At 28.4% G+C, this 13,506-nt stretch overlaps 1 protein-coding gene across 1 annotated transcript in view; it reads right to left on the bottom strand.

Annotated features, from left to right (window-relative positions):
- Nucleotides 1-10,813, bottom strand: part of LOC129905898 (sodium-dependent dopamine transporter) — a 50,238-nt gene extending 39,425 nt beyond the window's left edge. The window contains exon 1 of the mRNA XM_055981522.1: nt 10,505-10,813. The gene's annotated coding sequence lies outside the window, so the exon portion shown is untranslated. The remainder of the gene's footprint in view (nt 1-10,504) is intronic.
- Nucleotides 10,814-13,506: the final 2,693 nt, after the last annotated feature.

Here is a 13,506-nt window from a genome sequence, read left to right as displayed (position 1 = left end):
TTTGGCATAGATATCAATGCCGATACACAAAATCGATAACTTATTGGAAACTGAATGACTTCTGCCTTTCCCGATTTTCCATGATCAAGCTAAAAGCAATAAGAATCAAAAGGTGCTGAGTATTGAAAAGAACTCAACTATTGTAGATACAAATACAAACACAACAAACTACGATGTTTTTTGCTAATTGACAGCTGTGATGATCTTTTTTAAGATGATATATTAATTATATTGCTTTTTTACTTGTTAACTATTACAATGTATTTTTTTTTTTTCTAAATTAAGTTCTGGGCCCTATTTCACCAACTTACAAATTTTTAATTACAAATAATTTTCACAATATTTGATTTTTTTTTCTATCGGGAACATTTTTTATTTGCGATATAATTTGTTTTTAGTATATTTTAATTTGCTATAAAATTTTTATTTCCAATGCAAATATTTTTCAGTTGCAATTAAATTTTTTTAATGCAATCTTTTTAATTTGTAACAAATACTTTTTTTTTTTTTGAATTTGTAATGGAAAACAAAATGCTTTAAAAATTGGTATAGCATTTGTTTTTCAAATCGAATGAAAACATCACAAAATATCTGTTTAAAAAATTTTCCTGATCGCTATAACCTGCCTCTTAAGTATGTAAAAATTTGTTCTCTTTTGATCAAAGAGGCTTGTTTATATTTCTCATTTTTGTAGTTCTTCATTCCTTAAATTATTTTATTAATTTTCCTCACTATTTACAATATTATTTTTTTACCTTTTGTTTTACTTCTATAAATCCATGGATATCATTATAAAACAATAAATATAAAAATAATCCAGCAATAAAAAAATTTTAATATATATATATTTACAATTTTGTTTGGCATTTAAAAAATTTTATTATGTGATCAAACTACTAAGATATGATAGTATTAGTTATTTGACAATTTTCCGTTTAAAATAGGGTTGCCAAATAAGAGTATTAAAAATGGCAATCCTAATTATTCATATTCAATATCAACTTAGTTTTCAATTTTAACCTCTGTCGTTATAAGTTAAGTAACTTAACGGTTACTACAACGAGCCTTACAACTTTGTGAGATAAACTTGTTGTTTAAAAGAAAAAAAATATATTTGGTGAAACGGTAATTCTACAAACTTGTGGTTTTCAAAAGTTTGTTGTAATTTTTTTTTTTCGATAATCACAAATTTGTTAATTACTTACTTGTACTTTGTAAAACAGAATTCCATTGTACAAATTTGTACTTGTGATCTACAAGTTACAAATTTGTGCTTGTAACTTGTAGTTGGTGAAATAGGGCCCTGAACTGGCTAGCTTACGATATTTGCCAACTGTTTGTCTCGTAAACGATGCAATTGTTCTGAATGAAGTTTGTTATTGAAAATTGTTCACTCTTCGGTTTCGAGAACAAAACATTAAAATATCAAAAAGACATTTAATTAAATTGTATCCGAGTTGCACTACCCACATTTATTGAATTAAGTGTTATCTTTCAGCAGTTTTTCATTTTTTTTTAATGAATTAGTTACTAAGTTTTGTTCTATTATCAAACTCACAATTCAGCGATCAGACAATTCAAATTAGAACTGATATTCTTAAATGAGTCTGAAACGCATAAATTTAAAGCAAAAATCGAATTTTAATTAATAATATGTTTTTCTGTAACTTTGATGTTTATTGAAAAATTCCTAAAAGTCTCATATGTATAGGAACATTGTTTTTTTTATATACAAACTTATGAAATCATTCATCTGCAATGATTTTATTAAAATTTCAAATTCTATATAATTTGAGTTCAATTAAAAACGCGATCTACTTCCATCTTAAGTAAGTATATTTTTCTTTTATAAGACCCCCACAGTTTTCGCTTTCTTGAAAGTGAAATATTTGTATAAAAAGTAAAGCAACTTATGCAATTTAAATTTTTAAATACTTCTCTGCGGCGACAATTAATTAATTGAGTTATGTTAGTTTTGTTCTATTTTCTGCACATATGGACACTATTACATCATATTAAAATAACAAATCTTCAAGTGTCCAACTGTCAATTGCTTTTTAAGACAATAATTTTTAATTATATGATTTACCTGAATTTACAGCAAACTTATATTGAATTTTTTTGGACATGATTTATATTTTCTTATTTTTCTCAACTCAATTCTTCTATAAAACGCACTTTCATTGAAGAATTCGAATCAATTTTCAAATTAATTATGAAAGCAAAAGCTGATTTTCAATCGATTTCAGTTTTTTTGAACTTTAGAAAATTTCAATAACAATTGACGCACTGTTTTACGTTCTGTCTGTCCGATATCTTAATGCCATGTGCTTCCCTTTTGTTTACAATTTTAAAGCCACAAATGCACTTTGAAATTTTAATAACTCTCTAAATAGGGAAGAAAAGAGCAAAATCAAACCGCGGCTTATATTTCAAGTCTATGAGCAGACCCGGCAGATAGTTTGATTTTACTACTGGCCGACTAACCGATTGGACAACGTTTAATGAACTGAGACTATAGTAGAAGTTGAACGGAGCAAATGGCCTGTGAAGGTCGTGAATCGTGTGTCTCGTGTAATAACAACACCGCTACGTCTGACACGTTTAGCAAAGCAACGCACTGTAAAAGATATAGAACAATCAAGAGTATTAATTTTCATTGTTCAACCACGATTTTAGTAGGGCTATTTAGTGCATCTAATTAGTTGAACATTTTTTTTTATTTTTTTTTTTTTTACTTGGTGTTTTGAAAATTAATATGACTCCATTGTGAAATTTTTAGTGAATTACTATAGAAGCAAAAAGCAATTAAATCTTATACTACAGGAAATAGGGAGCTGAAAATGGGTCATCTGAGAATTTTTGGAAAGGATTTGAATATGATATTTCATATAAAGAGGCGCATTAAGACGAACATAAAAATATATTTTTTTTGTCTCAAAAACGTGTGGTTTGGCCGCCATTTTGAAAAATGCGTTTTTGTGATTTTCTCGGCTCCTGTTTATTGTAGAATCAATTTTTTTGTTTTGTTTTGTAGAAGAATGCATTCTTAAATTTTTTTTATTAAATAATTTTTTTTGTAAAGTCTCTCTATAAAAAGTTATTAACAAAAACATGTAAAATTTTCGGTGATGATCGTGATTTTTACACTTTTCTTCAGTTTAGGTTCATCTATGCGAAATAGTTCTCATATAATAACATTGATACAACTCTAAATTTCCTACATTTTGGTATATTAAGTTTTCTTGTACGTCCAAAACTATTTCAGTTATAACCTGACGAAATCAATATTTTTTTTTGCAGAAGAACCAAAATATACTTTTCTGAAAAACTGTTTAAATCTTTCCAAAATCTCTTTTATTATTTAATAAAAAAATTTAAGAATACATTCTTTTACAAAACAAAAAAATCCATTAAACGATAAACAGGAGCCGAGAAAATCACAAAAACGCAGTTTTCAAAATGGCGTCCAAACCACACGTTTTTGAGACAAAAAAAAATATATTTTTATGTTCGTCTTAATGCGCCTCTTTATATGAAATATCATATTCAAACCCTTCCAAAAATTCTCAGATGATTCCCTAATGCCTGTAGTATTAGGAATTTTTAAAATACATCCGCGATTAGGTCAGTTAAAATCCATCTTACAGTAATCGTAGTTTTAAAACTTAACAACATATTTTTACATTTTGTGTGTTTCTTTATTAGCAATTTTTTATTGATACAAATTTAAATATCTTTTAATGTTATTTTATTCATCAATTTCCATTAATACAATAACAATAAAATATTACTTTGAAAAGTGTGTAGTTATAGAATTTAATTCATATCAATCAGGTTTTTATCATATTTTTGTTATGACCTATGGCTCTTACTTATGACGCTAAGTAAAAATCACTACTTGTTGTATTCAAAAAAATACTAATTTTATAAAAATCGCACACAAATCTGGATATAAAAATGTTAAATACAGATTTTTGTACGATTTTAAATTAACATATTCTGTTGGTTATAATTTTTTTTTTTTTCATTTATTCTGTACATGGAGAACAGTTTTGGATTCGCTTCAGCTTTTAATTTGTATGTATGTGTGTATTGATGTTTATGTCAAAAAAGTTTTCCAAAAAAAAAATGTTGCGCATACACCACAGTGTACAAAATTAATATGCACTTCGATCTCCAAGACTTATGTGTTAAATGTGAAAATTAATATTTTTCAAAATATATTTCACTTTTTTGATGATGACAAAAATTGTATAGGTGAATGCGGTTACACAAAAATAAAATTCACAGGACAACGCATGTTGGAAGTTTGTAAATTTTAAATATTTATAAATATTCATAAATTCTTTTGTTTGCAACTATAAAAATGAGCCCAATTCACACAGCTAAGGATAATGCTAAATTTTTGATAGCTGAAAATTTTTTAATCTTTTCACCTCAATGGTATCAAAAATGTATCCTCGGCTAAATATTTAACAAAATTCACATGATTTGAAATTTCACAACGTTAATGTTTTAGATAAGAGAGCGGGTGGCCCGACCGAATATAGAAAAAAATGTTTTCTGGAGCACACTACTATACGTACATTGTACAATGTACATATAATACAAATGTACGTACATACATAACTTTAAATTCACTTTTTTTGAAAGTCATACAATTTTTTTTTTTTATTTTATTTAGAAGACAATTGAGTTTTATTTTATTTTTATATATTTTAATGATTTTCATGGCGCAATTTTCCGAAAAAAAAATTTCAAGATATTAAAATAGTGATCACCAGGACAATTTAAAGGCGAACGTTTTCTAGAAAAATGTATCGACCTACAAAACAGCTTAAGAAAACTTACTGTGATTCGAACTGGGTGAATCAAGGGGCACGGTACACAGTGGGGCATCTTGTATGGGAGACCGGAAAAAACTCAATTAAGACTAAACTACAGAACCAATTTTCATGAAATTTGCAGGAAAGGTAGCTAATAGCAAGGCAAACCTACATCAATGACCACCCATAGCCACGTCCACTCAGAAAAAAATTATATTAAAAAATCTGAAATCAAATTTTTGCAGCTGTAAATGACTTACTTAGAATCGCTTTTTTAGAAAAATCAAATTCTTTTGAGTTAATTTGAACATTTTATTCATAAATACCGTTTAAATTTTACATAAATCAAAAAAAAATCAAAAATTTTCAAAAAAGGAAAAATATCCAAAAACGGTAGGTATGGCATTTTTTCAAAATTTAACTTTTTTGGAACTTTTTTTTCCTTGGTTAGTTCTAAAATTTAAACGGCTACCAAGCCTAAACTTTTCCTTCAATTAGCGGAACATTCCATCAAATCATTCCATCCTTTTTTTGGAAACAAGTGGAACTAAAGAAAAGAGAGGCTTCAAAAAACCAGTTTTACTGTATTCCGATTCCGATAGTTATAAATAAAGTCAAAAAAGTGGCTTAGTGAAAAAAACATTTGTTTTAATAGGTAAATGTGCAATGCAGGTTTCATTAACACAAACTCCTGATCCCAACAGCGACTAAATTGGGAAAAACTTTAAAATTGTGGGTTTAAAATTTTTTTTTGCAATCTTATCAAACATTTTGGGCTGTTTAGCAAAACGGACTTCACATTCAGATTCAGCATACCAAAATACATTTTGAAAGATTTGTCTGGCGAAAATAGCTGCATATTTCTTTTTTACCTTATTTTTTTTTTTTTTTGCTTTTTTGAATGACTTTTTCAGATTGAAATTGCTATAAAAACCGAATACGGACGTCTTCGGGTGAGATTTTTTTTGAAAACTATTGCTGAGATTTAACATTATCTAACGAAACCTATTCGCCAACAGAGGCAAACAGAGGAAGTAGTTAAAACCTTATGTGAACATAAAAAGTCACTAAAATGGAATGTTTTTTGTCAAAAAAATCGTATTCAATTCTTTTTCGCTAAACTAGTGTACCATATTGTTTGTCAATTTATTTTAAGCCTATTTACAAAAAAAGTTGGTTCAAACCTTGAAATTATACGGTAAATGGATCATTTTGAAACTACTTGTATTTTTATCAGTTTTCACTATTTTTCAACTTTGAGCGATAACCTCCAGGCCCACAATTTTTTTTTTTGAAAAACAGTTTTCATTTTCTGATTCTTCAACTAATTTACTGTTAGAAACACGTGCAGTATCAAAATAAATCGTACTTCCGAAAGTTGGGTTTTTTCCGCCTTTTCCCCACTGTGCGGTAGTGCCCAGTCAAGTTCTCTAGCAACTTTGGCACTACACCCTTATTTACAGGAAACAACTCAGGCCATTTTCGACCCCCCTCTAACTTCCACACCAAAGATGACAGAACATTCAAACTCGCTACATTTGTTGAGCTGGCCGAACCCAAATTAATCACAAAATTTCAGCTTCTTAGGATGAGTTGTTTCTGAGATATAGGACTTCAAAAATCGCGAAAACCGTAACTGACTCACTGACAGATCATCAAAATTATGGAGAACTTCCCGCTATCGTAGAAACTTGAAATTTTACATGGTGATAGGACTTGTGGTGTATACAAAGGAAAAAATCGAAATTTTGATTTTCAATTCAGGGGGCTTGGTAACCACCCATTTCCGCCGTAATTTTCATCAATTATTATAAACGCCTTCTGACTGTCTTGAAATTTGGTAGAATGGTAGAGCTGGTAGGTTATACAAAGAAAAAAATCTGATAATTTCAGCTAGGGGGCGTGGTAACCGCCCATTTTTATTACCGATTTTTAAAGCTTATTGAAAAATTGCCAAGCAAACAATAAACATTTTATTTATACAAATTTAAAGCCAAGCTTTAGAACTTGGTACAATGTTTTTGTTGTGATTTATCTTTCACGGAGAATTTCTGGGTTTGAATTAATTTATATGTAAAATGATCTTAGTCTCACATAAAATAGAATTTAGCACAATTTCATCCTCGCTTATGCAAGCAGCAACAGAAAGAAAGAAAGAAATGTTTACCTCTCCAAATCGAAGATTTCAGTGGCAAGGCCTTCAAACAGGCTTTTCCACGCTAAAAATAAGACCAACATTGTAATGGTCATCTTATCGAAGGGATATCACGAAACAAGCACCGGAACTACATTTTGGCGAAAAGAATGGAGAATGGACCCCGGTATTATGATCGTGGAGCACAAATTAACTAAAGCCAATTTAGAATGGTCGACAAAAAACACAAAATTTACAAAAACTAATTTTCAATGAAATTCTTTTTCAGGTTTTATCATTAACACAACCTTGAGTTATAACCACTTAGAGTTTTAAATATCATGAATCACTATTTCCAATATCTTTGTGGAAAAAAATTAATTTTGAATAAAAAATAAATAAACTGTAGACAGTAAAATATATGTGAGAATAATAAATTTGAGGTCATAATTACCAAAAAGCTCCGTTTTTGAGCAGTTATCAATAAAATGACATGGCAGTTCAATTTTTATTTTGAAATAAGCACACAATAATCTTTTAAGAAATCTAAAAAGGGTTTGATTCAAACTTTATTTTTACTGCAGACCAATGTTATAAAAATGTTAGGAAAAATTTATTTTTATTTGAACTCAATGCAAAAAAGACAAATTTCAACATTTCATCAAGCCAAGTTTGCATTCCGCCCAATGATGGACAGAAATCTGAAACGCGTCGCATAAAAACAAAAACATAAAAGTTGTGAAAATTATTTTTTTTTTTGAAGTGAAAACTTCTTTAGTATCGCAGTGATTTGAAACAAGATGAAACGAAAACGCGACACGACTTCAACTTGTTATAACTTTTTTGTTTTAATAGATAGATTAAATTTGTACTGTAAATAGGTAATTAAATAAATTATAATTGTACAAAATTTCAATTAATTTCATATTCAAAATTCGGAGATAACGGTAAAAAGATGTTCTTTTCCAACAGACGTTATATCTTTTGATCTAGTGCACATACAAATTTGATTTAACTTTAATACGCATGCTGATAACATAACCTTTTATTTGATATATCACACATAACGTTACGTGCTCTACAAGTTACACAATCTTAAATTGAAAAAAATTAAAAAATACCTCAAAACACCTGTGGAGATCTGTTGGTGATGACCAGCTACCAGTGTAGGAAGTACCGTAATCTCAGTCTGGAAATTCGACATGGTTGACTTTAAAAAATTCTAACTTCTCTTGTAGACATCTTTAAAATAAGATTTATACATCATTAGGGTAAAAGCGGGTGAGATGGCGCGGTGGGAGAGATGGCGCACTTGAAATATCCTTTACATTTATTGCTCTAAAAATGTATAAAAAATATTTTAAGCTTTCTTTAAATATTTTAAATCGAAGTAGCCAGTATTCGTTTCTTTGTCTGTGATAGAAAAATAAAAACAAATTTCAAAGCAAATCATGTGATGATTTTTTTCGAATATTTTGTGAGTCGTTGGGACTTTAGATGCCCTTGATACGCCAATACATACAAGAGAGTATAAGTTATGCATTGCGTGTGAAATCTAAGCTCTATTTCTATCTGCTTTTTATGGGTGCTTACGTATAGGAATTATGCGAAAAAAGGTGAGATGGCGCAATTTTTTGCGGGTGAAATGGCGTATTCCGTACTAGAATTTTTTAATTGAGTATAGTGTTAGCATGTGCCATATCACCCTCAAAATATTTTTTAAGCAATTCAGCCAAGTTCAAATATTATAAAAAAGACGACCAGTTGAAATCTATTATATGGCATGCATTGGTGCTTGACTCCTTCACATCGTTCAACCATTTGTGCAATGAATTTGGCAATAGAAACCTAAAACAAACTCATGCGCCATCTCACCCACCCTATAGGGGGAGATGGTTTTTTTTTAACTTTTTTTCTATATTAAATTAAAAATACGAATTTAAAATATAAAATTCTGTAAAACAAACAATACCTTGGATATTGAATATAGAACATTTTTGTATTGTTAGAAATATGAAATGCGGTTTACTTTGAAAAATATGACAAAAACAAAAAAGGTATGCCATCTCACCCGCTTTTACCCTATACAAGGTGAAACAATAAGCTTTCACATGGTATAACATTTTTTATAGGTTGTCAAACAAAAAAATTGATTTAATAGCATGAGAACATAAAAATAATTTTTTTTTTGCTTTTTTTATGAAGTTTCATCGAGTTTAAAAAATTCTAGCTCTTTTTGTAGATGTCTCATAGGTCTGATGGATATATATATTTTGAGCTAAGACAATAAGCTTTCAGATGGTTTTAAAGTTTTTATAGGTTGTTCGGGAAAAAATGCATTTAATAGCGTGAGAAGATAAAAATACGTGTTTTTTCGCTTTTTTTATGGAAATTGACCGAGTTCAAAAAATTCTAGCTCTTTTTGTAGATGTCTCATAGGTCATAGACCTGATCGATATATATATTTTGAGCTAAGACAAAAAGCTTTCAGATGATATAAAATTTATATAGGTTGTCATATAAAAAACATGGATTTGAAGCTGATAGTATAAAAATAGGTAGATTTTTTCTATTTTTTTCAAGAAAAATGATTTTTTAAGGTTTCACTTCTACCACGTGTGAATTGCACACATGATTTTTTTTTTAACTTACAAATATAAAACAAACAATTTAAAAATTAGTTTCTTTGTATTTATTTTTATACTAGAACAGTACGGTTTTTGGGTTTAACTAAAAAACATCTATTAAAATAAGAAAAATTATATCACATACAATTTTCAAACAAATAAGTTATAATTTTGTTCCTGAAAGATTAATTAATAGGTTTGAGAAGATTTTTTAAATGTTTTTCAAAAATTTTCAATAAACAACTTTAAAGTTTTTTTTATTTTTTCCATGTGTTTTAATGGTGAAAAAAAGTTATCATTTAAAAAAAAAACTAATAAAGATGCAGTCATGAAATTTCTACAAACATAGAACTTGACATTGAGAATATTAAAACAGTTTTGGAAAAATTTATATTAGTTATATTAGTATGAAAGTACGATGTATTTCGATTTTCATTTTTTTAAATAATTATATAGTATAATTTACTATATAACTTTTTTTAATACTTTTTGTGTAGAAATTTTTACAATATGTAATTGTATTTATGAAAACTTTTTCCTGTATTATATTACTTTTTTTTTCTCAAAATTCTTTGAATCATTGGAACTTTAAATAAAAAGAATGTATAGAAAAACTTTTTACAATTTATCAATTTCGTTCTTTTAAGTTTAAAGATTCAGAATATTTCCTGGTGCCTAAGTTTTACAAAACGTTTATTATTATTTATATAAGGAGGATATTTTTTTTTTTCAAAAATGGTGTACATACACAAAAATAACTAAGGGCGTTTCATTTTCCAGAAAATTGTGGTAAATACTTTAATTTTTATTAAGTTTTATATTTAAAGAGCTTACAAAGATCATAAATATTAGTTAAAACTAAATTTTCTCCATTTAAACTTTTGTTAAAAATAAAAAACTTTTAAATTTCCTACCTGTATATTATCAGTCCAAATTAAGGACTACATAAAAGACATAATTTTCGAATTTCATCCAGCGCACGACCACTTTTAATTAACCCACTCTTAAATTGCCACACACTCACTTATCTATACTTTAAAGGTTAATCACTTTTCATAACTTAAGATATTTTTTGTTTCTACTTGTCTCAAAAAAATTCTAATTTAACAAGTTTTTTATTCAGCCAACAGACATTTTTGTCAACTACAATTTCACTGTTCTACTCCTTTTGATGGAAAATAAATTTTTTTTTAGTCCTTTTCAAAGTCCAAAGATCTTATCAAACCAAGGGTAGTAAAACTAATGAAAGAATTTTAAGAGTAACGGCCTTTTTATACCCTTTACGAGACAGCATATAGAATAGGTACAGAAAGTGTAATTTCAAATCCAAACCAAATATAATGATGAGCCCAATTTTCTATTTCATTTAACAGAATGCAACAACCCAAAGGCGCGCAAAGCAAAGTATATTCCATACAACTCTGTCACACTTCACTGTTAACGCATGCGGCTGAACGTAGCTATAGTTTGAAAAATTGAAATAAAATGCATTTCGTATCGTAAATGGTAGTTTATATTATAGCTCCCTTATATGAGTTATGATAAGGGTTGAATGTGTATTGGTGAGAGAGCAATAGCGGGAGAATAAGACAATGGCGAATCGAGTTGAATGAATGAAACGTGTATTCAAAGGAAATGGTTTCCATTTCCGGGATATCATTTTAAGCAGTTGTTAGTCCAGGAAGAATTTGAATTGTATGCAGTTACAGTTATACTCATAGTTGGTGGGTGTTTCTGTGTCTGCTTTTGACCGAGTTCTGTGATGAAAAACTAATTGTAAAAGAGGTCTAGTTGAATGTTGAAAATCTTAATACATTTTTAAATAGCAAAAGATGAAGAGAAATTGTTTTGAAGTAAACAGGTGTTTGTTTTTATGGAAATAGGAAATTTATAGGGATGCACCGCTTGGTGATAGTTAATAAATACAGAGGTAAGTAAGGTGGGTAGATTCACTATCATGAGGCATCCCATTGAAAAGCAAGAAAATGATATTCAGCGAAATTAGACTTCATGAGGTCCACATTATTTTGTTGAGTAAGTTTCAGTACATTTCAGAAAATGTTCTCTGGCACTTTGAAAAAGTAGGAAACTTATTTCCGAAATAATTTATTTTACAAAAAATCCTATTTCGTCGCTACATATTAGATTTTCTGCGATGGATAATAACACTGGTCAACAAGGTTTTTGCCACAAGAACCAAAATATACTTTTCTATATGTTTTTGATGTTCTGAACTCGAATCTGATGTCAGAAAGTTTTTATTGGCTTCCGTTTTTGAAATATTACCGTTAGAAAATACCGAAAAACGTCATTTTTGCTGTTTTCGAGGTTATGTTTTTACGTGGGGTAATTCATTATGAAAAAAATTTGTAACGGTGCCTATAAGAACTGGTTTCATTCTTCCAAAAAATGTTTTAATCTTTTCGATATGTCTTTTACTGCCCGAGATATTTAAAATTTAAGGAGCGGTCTTTGAGTCAGAAACAGTACTGGCCAACCAAATTAAACTTTTTTTGCCACAAGAACCAAAATATATTTTTCTAAAGGTTTTTGGGAATCCACAGTCAGAAAAATTCTATTGGCCTCCGATCTTGAAATATTACCGTTATAAAATGCAAAAAACATGTTTTTTTATAACGGTTATATTTTAAGAACGGAAGTTAATAGAATTTTTCTGATTGCGGATTCGAGTTAAGAGACCCAAAAACCTCTAGAAAAGTGTAATTTAGTTCTTGTGGGAAAAGTCTATAGATTAAAAATTGCCGGTGTTGCCGTTTTGATTTTTTAAATTTAATTGAAGATTTTTGTGAACAAAAAAATTTTTTTTTTTTTTGCCACATTTATTATGATTTGAAATTATAAAAGAAAATGTCAATATGTATTAAAATTTATGAAAAAAATTAAAAAGTATTTCATTTTCGAAGAACTTTTTTAATAGAAGTTTTGAAAAAAAAATTAACTATTTTTTTTTTAAGTTCAACATTTAAATATAAAGTTATTTTTTCTTCATTCAATAGCCCTTATTGTTGAAAGTAAAATAGCAAAAGTTTAATGTTCTTATTTGCCAAAGTCTCTGATTAAATCAATTATTTCAATGCAAAAATTCAGTTTTTATCGAAAAATCCAATGAAATTGGAGTAATTTTTAATTTTTTTTTTTTTTCAAATCTATCATAATGTATATTACCTTTTTTTCTTCGGAATTTAACTAATCATATCTATGGCCATTATATTTTTAAAAATAAATTCATATTTTATTACGATTGAAAAAAAGTCATTTAAATTTTTTTTTTAATAACATTTTTTTTTTCTATTCTATTCATTTTTATTTCTATAATGACCATTTTTTCAAAAACTATTCTTTAAATTTTGTGGATTTAAATTTTACAGATAGGAATGAGCTTTTGGCTTTTTTAAAATGTGATTTTTAATATTGTAGGTGTTGCCGTTGTGTTTAAAATAAGTTTGTAAGAAAATTGCATTTATCGCTTAAACGATGGAAGATTGTCCCTTACTCCCTTGTCCCTTATATATGCTACTTATAGTTACGGTGACCATCCGTCCCGGTTTACCCGGGACTGTCCCGTATTTCTACAGCTTGTCCCGTGTTTTTATTTAAGAAACCCGGGACGTGTAAGTGTCCCGTATTTTGTAATTTGTCCCGTGATTGTCCCGTATTTGCAAATTCTCTGATTTTTTCATTCAAAATTTTAAAAACCTTGTACGAAAAACAAGATAAACAGTGGTTGCAAATTAAAAGTTTTTCTATTTTTTCGTATAAAAACGTCAAGCCTAGTTTGCTGCCAAAGCAAAACGAAAATTTTTTTGAGTATCCCAAAGTTAAAAAAAAAAAACTCTTTTGGAGCAAGAAAAATTACCTGCACCGTTAAGCATGAGTGACAAACGATTGAAAACTC

Source organism: Episyrphus balteatus, chromosome 1 (genome assembly GCF_945859705.1).
Source record: "Episyrphus balteatus chromosome 1, idEpiBalt1.1, whole genome shotgun sequence".
In the NCBI taxonomy this organism is placed as follows: domain Eukaryota; kingdom Metazoa; phylum Arthropoda; class Insecta; order Diptera; family Syrphidae; genus Episyrphus; species Episyrphus balteatus.
The sequence above is the reverse complement of the archived record's forward strand: the minus strand, read 5'-3'. Positions and strand labels throughout refer to the sequence as shown.